The following is a 14,864-nucleotide window of genomic DNA, read 5'->3' as shown; positions in this document are numbered from 1 at the left end:
CAAGAATTGAAACTGAGCATCTCATTCCTCTGCATGTTTTTAAAGCTAGGCTAAATGAAATACTTGCCGATACAATGGGCACTTGTAAATGTCTATAACTATGTATCCTGTAAATATAATGTATAATGTCCTTTATTGTTTTATGTTTCATGTGGAACCTGTATGCTGCAGGTCTGCCTTGAAACAGAGATCTATGATCTCAATGGGACCAATCTGGATAAATAAAGGTTTGAAATGAAATGAAATGATCCCCCAAAAGTCAGAATAATGGTCCACCACGAGTAAGAAGTTCTGTGCTGCGTAGCTGTACAGATCCATGCTTACTAGCTGCCAGGGCGTGTGGGGAGCGGGTGTGACATCATAGTCTCTTTCTGTTGTGCGTGTGCATACTCATTGCACACAGAGCACTTTTGCACATAATCCTTGACTTCCCCTTGCATACCGGGCCAGTAAAGTGTATCACGGGCCTGCCTGTAGCACGCCTCGCCCCCCACGTGGTTGTAGTGGATCCGTCTCAGCATTTCCGGGCGCATAGCTTTTGGAATGATGACGCGCTGACTCCTGAAGAGCACGCCATCCTGGGCACTTATCTCATCTCTGAGGGCCCAGTAGTCCCTGACGGCTACAGGGGTCTCCTCGTTGTGTCCTGGCCATCCCTCCAGCACGACAGACTTAAGTGTTTGAAGACACACATCCTCCTCAGTGTGTGTCCGAATCTGTGTCAGGCGTTGGCTGCTGACATTTAAATAGTCTGCCTGCTGAATGGCCGCCGTGTGCCCCTGCTCCTGCTGCATGCTGCAGACCATCTCACGTTGGTACAGTGTGTCTGTTCTCTGTGGCTCTGCTGAGCGTGTCACTTATGTACATCTCAGGGCCTGGCTTGAATACCACCGCAAGGCAGTAGTTCTGAAGTGTGAGGAGCATGCTCTGAAGGCGCTTTGGCGCACTGAGGAGGGGCTTGGTGAAGATGGACACCAGCGGGTGGTGGTCGGTCTCTGCAGTCACATCACTCCTCCCATATAGGTAGTAGTGGAAGCGTTGGCAGGTGAATACGATGCTCAGGCACTCCTTTTCAATCTGTGCGTGATGTTGCTCTGTTTGGGTCAATGCCCGGGAGGCGAATGCGACAGGCTGTCCCCCTTGAAGCAAGCAGCAGCCCAGACCCGCCTGACTGGAGTCGCTCTGTACGGTGACTGGCTTGCGGACGTCATAGTACCTTAGGACTGGCACCGCCGTGACCAGTGCCTTGATTTCCTTCATGGCGGCATCATGTTTGGGCAGCCAGTGCCACATCACATCCTTGTCCAGCAGTCTCCTCAGCGGCTCACATACCGCTGACAAGCGTGGCATGAATCTGGACAGATAGTTCACAAATCCGACACACCGCTGGACCCCTTTTGCATCTGTGGGGTTTGGCATGTCCAGAACCGCCCTGACTTTTTCAGGGTAAGCCTTGAGGCTCTCCGCGGACAGTATGTGGCCGTGGAAGCGGACCTCCTTCACTCGGAACTGCAGCTTTTTCAGGCCCAGTCTCAGTTTTACTTCCCTGCATCTGTCCATCAGAGCGATGAGGTTTGTGTCATGGTCGCGATTGGCCTCATCCTCTGTGTCCCCACAGCCGACTATAAGGATGTCATCGGCTATGGGCTCAATCCCTGTCAAGCCGGCCAGCAGCTCATGCTGCTTCCTGTGATACAGCTCCGGGGCAACTGGCACACCGAAAGGGAGTTTCAGCCAGCGTTTCCTACCCCACGGTGTCCAGAATGTTGTCATCAGGCTGCTTTCTTCATCCAAGCGGCTCTGCAGGAATGCATCACGTGCATCCACCAGGGTGAATATACGTGCCTTTGGCAGCTTATACAACACGTCATCTAAAGTGGGCATAAGGTAGTGGGACCGTTTCAGAGCACGGTTGAGAGCCTTCGGGTCAATGCATAGTCTCAATTTGTCTGGCTTTTTCACTATGACTAGATTGCTAATCCAGTCCGTGGGTTGAGTGACTGTGGTCAAGTGTCCCTCCTCTTCATATCGATCAAGCTGAGCCTTAACAGCTGCCTTGAGGGCCACTGGAACATTCCTGGGAGCACACTGCACTGGTGCCACAGTGCTGTCCAGCTCAAAGTGAATCTCACCGGCAGAGACTCAACAAGGCTGGTGAACACGTCGTGGTAGGTCAGGGATGGGCAAATGGCGGCCCGCGGGCCGCATGCGGCCCCCACCTCCTCTTTTTGCGGCCCTCATATTCATTTATAAACAACGTAATTAATTAAAAAAAAAAAAATTTAAAAAAAGATTATTTGTTTTCCATTTGTTTTACTTGTAGTACTGATACCGTCCACTAGACTCCTAGTTACGTCGCGAGCTGCGTAGATGATTTCAAATACCGCAAAATAATCTGTGACGCATTTGTGTGTATTGTGTTTGTTTCCCGGGGCAACCCTCACAAGAAACACCGGCTGTTGTTCTGCCTGCTGTGACGTTAAGTTGCCTCTTGTAATTATGCCTTTAAGCTTCAAAGTTGTATTTATCATCTGAATTTGGCGAAAAAAGTTTAATATTCTTAAAAATACTTTGTTTATTTGAAATGAGATGAAAACAAACTGTCACGGACCCTGCCGTGTTATCTATGATTACTACGCTTTTCATTCATAATTTCAGCGGAGGGAGGGGGAGTGGTGCTGAGGAACAGCAGAGTGCGGGCGTGTTGACATTCCCCTTATTGTGGAATAAGGAGAATGCAGAGACTGGCTACAAGTGTTTTAGGTTCAAGTTAGACAACTAATGTCTGGGTTCATCTCAATACACACAATTTCCGTGCTTTCCAATACTTTAAAGTAGCTTTATTCCACTGTTTAATAACCTGTTCAATACAAACATGCCACTTGTACAAATGAAATAACATTTCTGTGAACTGATATTTGTTTATTGAGCTTATTAGAGGATGTTCCCTTGTATTGGGGATGTTCCCTTTGATTGTGAAATGTCAATGAAGATGTCAGACTTAGTATATTTGTTAATAATTACATACAACACATGGAATTTTTGTGTGTTCCAAGTGAATCTGCGGCCCCCTGGTGGCCAGTACATCAATTATGTGGCCCCCACCACCATCAAAGTTGCCCATCCCTGTGGTAGGTGCTGACCAGACACTCAGGTCAGGTCTCCCTTCCTGCAGTGCTCCACCTTATTCAGCTCCTCAGGAATGGTGAAGCGTATCAGACCAAGTCTCTCACATGTCTCCCCCGAAAGCAAGGGCCTCTGGCCAGTATGCACCATCTCAAAGTCTGTGCGTCTTACCCCTAATGACGCATTGTGTGCTGTACACCCCTAGTGAGCTCATCCACTCACGGTTGTATAGTTTTAATCTGGTGAGACTCTTCGGAAGAGGCGTTCTAGGCGCCAGTGTCGTCTTCTCCTTGATGCTCATCACATTGCAAGTGGCTCCAGAGTCGAGCTGGCGCCTCTGAACCCCTTTGCAGTGGCAGGTTGACAAACCACTTTTTACCTCGAGTGTTCACAGCCCCCACGCTCTCCGCTGTGTACACGTCTCTCTCATCGCTGTCCTCCAGTTCCCCTGGCAACGGGTCATCCACAGCATTCAACTGGCGTGCCTGCTGGCCTCTTTTCATGCATACTTTTGCAAAATGGTTAGCAGCGCCACACGAGCGGCACGATTGACCAAAAGCAGGGCACAGGTCCCGCCCACGCTTGTGCCGTGTGCCACAGTACTTGCATTCACCAGCGTCTCTCATGCTCTGTGGTTGTGCAGATGTGTTGGTGGACTCGGATGGCCTGCTGCCAGACCTCCGTCCATATGGCTGTCCCTGTGTGGCATTAATGCTGTCCCCAGGTCCGGAGCCGCCCAGTGACATGGTTTTTAACTTGCTGTCCAGGACCTCGGCTGCACGGCACATTTTAATGGCCTCGTCCAATTTAAGGTCCTTTTCCCTTAGTAAGCGACGTCTAGCACCCTCGTCAGTTATCCCGAGAACAAGCCTGTCCCTTATGAGTCCATCTTTTATAGCTCCATATTCACATGAGGCAGCCTTTCCCCTCAGCCTGGGAGCAAACGCATCCAAGAGCTCTCCATCCTCTTGTTTAAGGTTGCCAAACACGTACCTCTCAAAGATGACGTTCTTTGCGGGTGTGAAGTATTGCTCCAGTGCCACCAGTATAGCACCCGCATCTTTTTGTTGGTCCGCGGTGAGTACCAGGTTGTGTTTGTAAACATGTCGGCAGTCGTTCCCCATTAGCCTCCTGAGCGCAGCTGCTTGTACCGGATTTACTTTCTCGCTGAGCCCGGTCGCAAGCAGATAATCCTCAAATTCTGCTCGAAAGCTCACCCAGTTGCCGTGGCTGTCCCCCGCCATCTTCATAGGCTCCGGAGGTGGGATGCTGGATGCCATTGTTCCAACGTGACGCTAATGCTAACAGGCTAACTGAAACTGCTAAACCTCACCAAAAGAAATAAACGCACTCTGTCTCAGCGACGGACAGTAGCATGCAGTCCACAGCTGGGTCCTGTTTGAGCTTCTGACACCATGTCTGTAGATGTATGTGCATTAATGAATAAGGCAACTCAGGCTGTGTCTCAACGCCGTGTATTCACATTGAGCAGGCAATCATACAACTGAGGTAAATTCACGTGAGGCAGATATATCTATAACACAGGCACAATACGTCCACAGGCTGGAGCTGCAGCCTAGCCTCAACCACCCTGTAACAAACACAACATAAACACACTCGGTGTGGCAACTTTTAACGTTTTGCAAACTCCTTGTTGCAGCCAATTTGATGTACTTTAATATTTGTATTTGAAGGTGCTGTGATACTACTGAATTGACCTGGGCATAGGCGGGTACAGCCTACGATTTGGGGAGGACACAGGTGCACAGCATGAGGGATTGGGAATCACCAGAGGGAAGCCACAGTTTTTCAACCGTGCGTGTTTTCGCTTATTTTCTGTTTGTTTTGAGTGAATTTCGGTTTATTTCTTTATCACAGTTAGTTGTTTAGTTATCAGTTAAACACCCGGCTCTTGTTTTGCTGTCATCGTCCTGCGATCCAAATAAACATCTTAAATGCACTCAAAGAGAAGACCTGATTTGCTGTCGACACCACGCGTCTGGAAAAGCTTCACACCATATCCCTCACTGGCAAATAGTTGTTGTTCGGTTGCCTTTACATTTGTTGAAAAACTTGCTTCCAAAGACGGATGGACCCACGAGGACAGCGATGTATTCATTGACTTTTCCCGACTTAAATCCACGTTACGCACCCGCAAGAGGAACGGGGACGGACCAAACATCAAAGTCACGGTAGGAGTATTTATGAATGAATAAAGGGTTGCGGAGGAGAGTGGCCTTCACGCCACGGGATACAGGCAAATCCCATAAAGTAATTCTAGACAAAGCCTCCGTGGATTGCTAAATAATGGCCATGAGTAATGAGGAAAATCAGGAAAGCTGATCAGAAATGAACGCTGCTGTCAATCAAACTGAAAAGGAGGATGGGCTTGGTAAGAGGACAGCTAAACTCACATATACAGCAGCGGAAGCAAAGATATTATCTGCAAAAGGACAGGGATTCTGGGATAAAGCAATTGGAACAAATGATGATTTCAGATGGAAATGTTTAAACTATCAGGTTGCATGAGTCATTGAAACCTTTGTTGCCTGAGGAGGAAATGTTTAAACAAACGGAATGGTTTCAAAATCAAATGCACGATGTTAAAGACACAACATGTGTCCATGCACACAGGGACACATGCACACAGGGACACATGCACACAGGGAGACATGCACACAGGGAGACATGCACACAGGGACACATGCACACAGGGACACATGCACACAGGGAGACATGCACACAGGGACACATGCACACAGGGAGACATGCACACAGGGACACATGCACACAGGGAGACATGCACACAGGGAGACATGCACACAGGGACACATGCACACAGGGAGACATGCACACAGGGACACATGCACACAGTGAACAGCATGCAACACAGGGGAGCACATGGCACACAGGGAAGACATGCACACAGGGACAACAATGCACACAGGAGCACACATGCACACAGGGACACATGTGCACACAGGGAAGACAGGCACACACAGGACACATGCACACAGGGAGACAATGCAACAGGGAGAACAATGCACACAGGGAGGCACATGCCACAGGGGAGACAATGCACAACAGGGACCCATGCACACAGGCACACATGCACCAGGAGACCAAGTGCACACAGGAGACACTGCACACAGGGACACATGCACACAGGGAGACATGCACACAGGGAGACATGGCACACAGGGAGCACATGCACACAGGGACACATGCACACAGGGATAACATGCACACAGGGAGACGATGCACACAGGGACACCAAAAATGCCACCAGGGAAGACATGCACACAGGGACACATGCACACAGGGAACACATGCACACAGGGAGACATGCACACAGGGAGACATGCACACAGGGACACATGCACACAGGGAGACATGCACACAGGGACACATGCACACAGGGACACATGCACACAGGGTGTGGATGATGACATCGATGATGTGTTACATGCAAAGGAGGAGCTGGATAATATTGGGTCAAATGACAGTATTTCTAACATTGATGACAAAACAAATGTGTCAGGCGGAAGCTCTGGCCATTCAAGGTCCTCAAGGTCAACAACGGGCTCTGCACGTATCACGGCAGAGGCTGAAAGGGCTGCACTCCTGGCTTTGGAGGCTCCTCTCAAGGACACGCATGAGCTGGAAGCTCAAGAGGCTCAAATTAGGAAGAAAAGGGAATTGCTTGAAGTGCAAAGTCAGATTGCTGCGCAGACGGCAAAGGTCACAGGACTCAGAAACAGAGGGTCTGACATAGGAACAAATTCATATGTGTCAAAACACAAGTCTGCTCTCAAACCCTCTGCTGTGCCATTTGTTCACACACTTCAAGTTGTACCGTCAATCATCCACCAACAGGAGGCAGTAAACCTACAAAACCCACTCAATCACATCAAAATCCATAGAACCAGTTCAACACTGCAGCTACGATGCCAAGTGGAACAGGGGCACGGCGCAAAGAAACCATTTCACAAGGAACCAGATCAAACACGTATGCTTCAAATCACATCCCAAGCATGCCTCAAAGGTCTCGTCAGTCATGTCCAACTGCGCAGCCATCAAACCAAACAGTGAGGAACCGGACCAAGGCAATATGTTCACCATCATGCTAAAGCAAAACAGCATGACTAGTGCAACAGCAGTCTTCATCATCACTACCCCCAAGGGACACACCAGTGTTTGATGGAAACCCTCTTGAGTACAACTTATTTGTCAGAACCTTTGAAAATGGAGTGGAAGGAAAAGCTGCTAGCCGTGTAGACTGCTTATACTACCTGGAGCAGTACACTCGAGGGCAACCTAGAGAGCTGGTCAAGAGCTGTCAACACATGCCATCTGACTGGGGGTATCAAAGGGCAAGAATGCTTTGAGAAGAACGCTTTGGAAATGAGCAAAACATAGCCACTGCATATATGGAATAAGCACTTGGACCACTGAAGTCAGAGGACATCAAAGCCTTACAAGCATTTTCACTATTCCTACGCGTCTGCTGTAACGCTATGGAGGACATAAGCTACATGTCAGAAATGAATATGCCATCAAACATACGTGCTATAATCATGAAGTTACCATACAAAGGGGGGGAAATGGAGACACATTGCTTTTGAACATCAGGAGAGACGCCATCGTCAAGCAGGTTTCAGGGACTTGGTCAATTCTATTGAGAGACAAGTGTCTATTGCATCTGACCCACTGTATGGAGACATTCAAGACACAGTTGTCTCATTCTCAGAATTCAAAGTTGGAAATAAAGTGTCACAGGGACGCATAAAGGAGAAAGGAAGCAGTTTCGCTACATCTGTGGCAGCTGTTAACTCTGAAACTCAAAAGGAGAAATACTTACCTGATAAGTCAACAAAGGGACCTTGTCTGCTGTGGGAAGAGGGCCACAGATTGGAAGTGTGCCCCAAGATGGAAAAGAAGCAGCATCGGGATAAAATTGATTTCCTAAAAAAGAAAGGTGCTTGTTTTGGATGTCTATCAGTTGGACACATGAGTAAAGATTGTCACAGTCGGCTGTCTTGTAAGTTGTGTAACCTGAAACATCCTAGCATTCTCCATATCCATGCAAAGGACACACAGCAAGAAACAACATGGATGAGTCAAGCCACTACTCCCAAGACATGTGGCCATATAGGAGCCGGAGCACAGCATTGCGTCCTGTCAATTGTGCCTGTAACGATCAAGGCAAAGAAAGGCAGCACAATTCTAAAGACCTATGCATTTCTAGATCCCGGCAGCTCATCTACTTTCTGCTCTGAGCAACTGATGAGGAAGCTAAAGGTGAGAGGAAGGAACGCTACTTTCCTGATGAAAACAATGAATAAAGAAAGCTTTGTCAACAGTCACGTCATCTCAGGACTAGAGGTCAATGGTAACATCTATATTGAGTTGCCTGACACCCAACGCAAGATGCCTGTGACTCGTAATAACATCCCACAACAGGAAGACTTGTATGCTTGGCCATACTTGGACTCTGTGGACATTCCTGCTATCGATGCTGATGTGGAGCTGATTGCAACTAACTCTCCAGAAGTAATGGAGCCATGGGAAGTGGTAAACAGCAGGGGTAAAGGACCCGCTGTTAGAACCCTATTGGGATGGGTTGTCAACGGACCATTGAGAGGAGGCTTTGAGAGCTGGAGTAGCTGCCCCACAGTCACAGCCAACCGCATATCCATTGCTCACGTAGAGGAACTGCTGGTGAAGCAGTACAACCATGACTTCGATGAGAAATCAGCAGAAGACAAGCCAGAAATGTCCATAGAAGATCTTAAGTTCATGCAAATTGCCAACACTTCAGCTGAATCAACAACGGACATTACCGCTTGAAGTTGCCTTTTAGAGAAGAGGACAATGTTGTCATGCCCAACAACCGCCATCTTGCTGAGCAAAGGGTCCTCTGCCTAAAAAGGAAATTGGAGAGAAATCCAACATTCAAAGAGCAATACACCAACTTTCTTGGTGATGTCATAAACAACGGCTATGCAGAGAGTGTGCCAGAGCATCAGGTGAAAGGAAAAGAAGGAAAGGTGTGGTACATCCCGCATCATGGGGTGTACCATCCTAAAAAGAAAACCCTGAGTGGTATTTGACTGTGCGGCAAGCTACAAAGGTGTGTCACTCAACGCTAAACTACTCCAGGGACCTGACTTGACAAATTCCTTGCTCGGAGTTCTCACAAGGTTTCGCCTAAACTCTATAGCCGTTATGGCTGACATAAAAGCTATGTATCATCAAGTCCAAGTGGCAAAACAGGATGTAGACTTTCTTCGCTTCCTATGGTGGCCAAGAGGTGATCTGACACAGCCGCTCACTGAGTACAGAATGACTGTTCGTCTGTTTGGTGCAATATCATCGCCCAGCTGTGCCAGTTTTGCCCTTAGAAAAACGGCTGAAGACCACAAAGCAGACTTCGCAGTTCATGTAACAGACACCATCAAGCAGAACTTTTATGTGGACGATTGCTTGAAATCCTTTTCTTCAGAGGCAGAAGCCATGTCTTTGGTTACAGACCTGACCGCTCTATGCCAGTTGGGAGGATTCCAACTGCTGTAATGGGTCAGCAACAGCAGGTCAGTGTTGGAAGCCATTGATGTGGAGAAAAGAGCCAAGGAAGTGAAAGAACTGGATTTCGACAGAGACAGCCTTCCTGTCGAACGAACCCTGGGACTGCAGTGGTGCGCAGAAACTGACACCTTTAGGTTCAAGATGGCAGTCCAAGAAAGACCATTCACAAGAAGAGGTATCCTGTCGGTGGTGAGCTACGACCCCATTGGATTTTTAGCACCCTTCACCTTACCTGTCAAGATAATGCTGCAACACCTCTGTAAGTTGAGCTACAGTTGGGATGAGCACATTCCTCCAAACTACCAGTTGCAGTGGGTGGGGTGGCCAGAAGATCTAAGAAGACTCAGCACTTTCAGTGTGCCGAGATGTTTTAAACCCAAAGGATTTGGACAGCTCACAAGTGCCCAACTACATCATTTCTCTGACGCCAGCGAGAACGGCTATGGCACAGTTTCATACTTGAGGCTGCAGAGTGATGATGAGAAGATCCATGTAACTTTCGTTCTAGGAAAGGCACGAGTTGCTCCTCTAAAGAATGTGACAATCCCAAGGATGGAACTAACAGCTGCTGTGCTGGCAGCGGGAGTTGACAGACTCCTGAAAGCAGAGTTGCAACTAGAGCTGGAAAACTCAATCTTCTGGACAGACAGCACAACAGTGTTAAAGTATATCAGGAACGAAACAAAGCGCTTTCACACCTTTGTTGCCAATAGGGTCTCTGCTATAAGAGAAGCCACAGACATCTCACAATGGAGGTACGTTGACACAAAGCGGAACCCAGCTGATGAGGCCTCTCGTGGGGTGAACGTTGAACAGCTTCTCACTTGCAGCAGATGGATCCATGGCCCAGAGTTTATTTCCAAGAGTGAAGAAGAATGGCCTCTTAACATCTTGGATTCAACTTCCATCAGCAGTGATGACCCAGAGGTTAGAGGAGAAGTTTCAGTTCATACTGTCATCATTAACGATGCAGCAAATAACATCTGTGATGAAGACCCACAGAACGCAGTGAATCAGATGGATTCAGGGGTATGTACCACTGTTGCAAGAGAGACAACGGTGGCCAAAGGACAAGAGGAACTTTGTCACAGGAGACATTGTCATCGTAGCGGACTCTAGTGCCTCTCGCGGATCCTGGCTGTTGGGCAAGGTACTGCAGACCTTTCCCGACAGACTTGTGCGGTCGGTTAAAGTCCGGACGAAGTACAACATCCTGGAGCGACCAATCACGAAGATCTGTCTTCTATTGGAAGCTGAATAAAGACTGAAACCCAACTTCTATTATTGGGGTTACCAACCCTATTGGATTATCGACATGAACATTATGGATTGAGAATACTGATATGGACTATTCTATTTGGCTGCAATGTCTTGTATGTTGTTGAATTGTTATGTTATTACACAGTAACAATTAGGAGCCGGTGTGTTGCAGCCAATTTGATGTATTTTAATATTTGTAGATGAAGGTGCTGTGATACTACTGAATTGACCTGGGCATAGGCGGGTACAGCCTACGATTTGGGGAGGACACAGGTGCACAGCATGAGGGATTGGGAATCACCAGAGGGAAGCCACAGTTTTTCAACCGTGCGTGTTTTCGCTTATTTTCTGTTTGTTTTGAGTGAATTTCGGTTTATTTCTTTATCACAGTTAGTTGTTTAGTTATCAGTTAAACACCCGGCTCTTGTTTTGCTGTCATCGTCCTGCGATCCAAATAAACATCTTAAATGCACTCAAAGAGAAGACCTGATTTGCTGTCGACACCACGCGTCTGGAAAAGCTTCACACCATATCCCTCACTGGCAAATAGTTGTTGTTCGGTTGCCTTTACAAGAAGGTTACACTGAACGTCTACTTTGTTTATTCATACAGCACATTTCAACACAAGGCACCTCAAAGGGCTTTATAAAAGAAAGACATTAAGAAACACATTATAACATGTCCTTTAAAACCAGTCATTACAAAGCAAAGAGAATCAAATAAACACAACACATGAATAACACAGGTTTGGTACGACCTGTGTGAGGTACGACGAGTATAGAAGAATTAGAGGATGAAACCCATGCACACACAGGGAGTTGAACCTCTGCACTTAACCCATCCTAGTACTGGGAGCAGTGGGCAGCGTGCAGCCTTGCTCAAGGGCACCTCGGCAGTGACCAGGGGGGGAACTGGCACCTCTCCCAGATCAGAGGGTCTTCTCCATGTTGTCTTCAGCCATCGTTTGTTCTGTTAAATGTCTCCTCGTCTCTTGTCTTGGTTTCTGTCTGTGTTCATGTTGCACGTGGAGCTGCTGTGAGGATATTTGGAAATAATCATTTGATTATCTTGGCAACATATTACATTCACAAAGGTTTATTTCTCATGTCATCTACATGTATAGGATTATGCAATGACATGGCACTTGATGATAACAGATCAATTACAGAACCTTTCTGATGTTTTGGTGGAAATGAAGTTATTGATATTGACATTATGGATTCTTCCTAAATGCAAAAATGTGTGTTAAGTAAAGCTTGCATTGAAATCACCTTATCTTGATAAGTGAAACATGGATAGAATAAATAGATACATGATAATAATAAATGTTTAGTGACTGTTACAACACTACCAAGCTCTAGTGGTAATTTAAAAAAATATATATTATATTCAAATGTATAATAATAAGTATACATTCATATATTCTATATATACAATTACTTTATTTAAGTAATGGTAACTGGCTATTTTACATAAATGCTATTGCTTTTTTTACTTCTAGTGTTATTTTGAATGCAGGACTTGTACTTGTAACTTAGTATTCTTCTTAGACTGTAGTATTGATGGTTTTACTTCAATACATGATCTGAGTACTTCCTCCACCTCTGCTGGCTTCTGCAAAGCTGCTGTTATTGATGTTTTCCCGTTACAATTGTAGGTTAAATAAATACATTAAAAAAACACACCCACAGCGAGTCACAGGAAACTCCTCCCCTTTCAGTCTCAGTCAGAAGAAACAGGAAATAACCTAACGACGATACAGAGTTTACATCTACATATTTCTGACATTTAACTACAAATATAGTTATTCACAGTGAGCTAAGTGTACTCCATTTAAACTAGTGTTGTTCCAGAGGGAAAACATGTTTGTTGTCGCTCTTCACTTTCTCTTCATGCTGACATGTGGAGTTACACTGGGACAGGAAGCCGGTAAGAAGCTGCTCTCAACTGCTTTATTATGCTGAAGCTAATGCTAACGTTGCAACAGAATTCATTAATTCAAGTGAAGCTAACGTTAGCCAACTAGCTTAGCTCCTAGCTAAAGATTCAAACTTAAAAAGCTTAATTGTTTAAAGCACAATAGTTACAGCGAAGTGTTGACGTCTGTCTTATACATTAATATGATATTATACATGTGTGCATATTCATTATAATGTGTGATATCGTTATTAGAGCTAATTTTAAAGAGCTATCAAAGTGTCCCATAACTTCTTGTCATTACTGAAGTAGAAAAGTGCTGTTAAAGTGATGTAAGGCCGAGGCTATATACAGGACGGTCTTGTACACAACGCCAAATGGCTATATACAGGACCGTCCTGTACACAGCTCTCTGAAATTGCTATATACAGGACGGTCTTGTACACAACGCCAAATGGCTATATACAGGACGGTCCTGTATATAAGGTCTCTGAAATGGCTATATACAGGACCGTCCTGCAGCTAACGTCAAATGACTATATACAGACCGGGCTATTATAGCATGCTTAAAGAGCCTGTGACACGAGTTTCCCCCATCATCCAAACCCATCAATTTGAGTAAATATTGTGCCCTTGAAAACCGTTACTGAACTGATTTTGGATATTTGTACTTTGATAACCATTAATCTTCCCTTCAATGTTGACAATTTTCTGGATCTTCTCGCGGATTCTTCAAGTCCCGCCAAATGATGGGTGACGTCATTGCGGGCACAGCGCTCCAGCTGCACCGTTCAGGATCCCAGCTTCTGCATGTAAACCTGATGTAAATGCACGACGGTGCACACAGCAGCGAGCTCAGACAGCGATGACAGTTTAATTTTGAACGTGTCTGAGAGCTCATGAGGCTGAAGGATTGGTTTATGTTGTATCTGTTAGAAGTTTAGGAATGAGGTGCGTCAATATGGGCGATCATATGGTCATGTAGTCAGTGGTGGACTGGGACTAAAAATCATCCCGGGACTCTCGACCGGCCCACTTCGGTACCGCTAGTAAATTGTCAACGGGGGGAGTGGGCGATGTCAGGGGCGGCGGGTGCTGTAGATAGTACATGTAAATATGTGTGTCACTGCATCCTGGTAAAATACAAATATAATGTATAATGTCTGTGTCTTTGACATTAGCGCTGCTAGCCACCTGTGCCCTGCACTACGAAGCCAGTTCAACAGACCCTGGATATGTTTGAGTAACAAACTAACAACAACAAACTAACAAACAAGATCTCGCTAAGCGGTCCTACGACGCTGGTTATCAACTCGGTAAATCAAGCCAGGGTTTCTCTCTCCAGCTGAGAGCGCGTTCACGTCTAAGACACGAGTGGATCTGACTTTAATTACATTTGTCTCGAGTGTTTCGTCAACATAATGTGTTGCTTAAAATAATACTTCTGCATACAGTCTGTGACACTGTGAGTGTTGCACGGCCAGATGAGGCTGGAGAAGCTGACTCAGATAAGGAAATATATCATATATTATGATATTATATGATCGATGATCTGATTGATGATGTAATATGAATGATAAGTGCGACACGTCGGCGTCTTCTCTGCATACGGCAGTTTAAACTGTATTTATTTTATCCTGTAATATGACTTGAGAGATTTAAACTCCGCACACTGAGTTGATCTCTTTTCTATAGACGCCGGAGGCGGGCAGCGTCAGGTAAAAGAAGTTATTTAGCCTTCTCAAACCTGAGCCTCACGCGCCGCCTATGGGGGATGTGCTAGTTACTTATCCGACCGGCCCACTTCGGTACCGGCCCATCGGGATTCGTCCCGATGGCCAGTCCGCCACTGCACCCAGCCCACGTAAACTGTCAACGGGGGAGCCTCGCTGCGGGGAAACGGTGGACCTAGTGTCCCGATCGGAGTGGGAATAATAATAATAATCCGTGCATTTTATCTATTAATTTCCCCA

The sequence above is a fragment of the Pseudochaenichthys georgianus genome, unplaced genomic scaffold (assembly GCF_902827115.2).
Source record: "Pseudochaenichthys georgianus unplaced genomic scaffold, fPseGeo1.2 scaffold_406_arrow_ctg1, whole genome shotgun sequence".
Lineage (NCBI taxonomy): Eukaryota > Metazoa > Chordata > Actinopteri > Perciformes > Channichthyidae > Pseudochaenichthys > Pseudochaenichthys georgianus.
The sequence above is the reverse complement of the archived record's forward strand: the minus strand, read 5'-3'. Positions refer to the sequence as shown.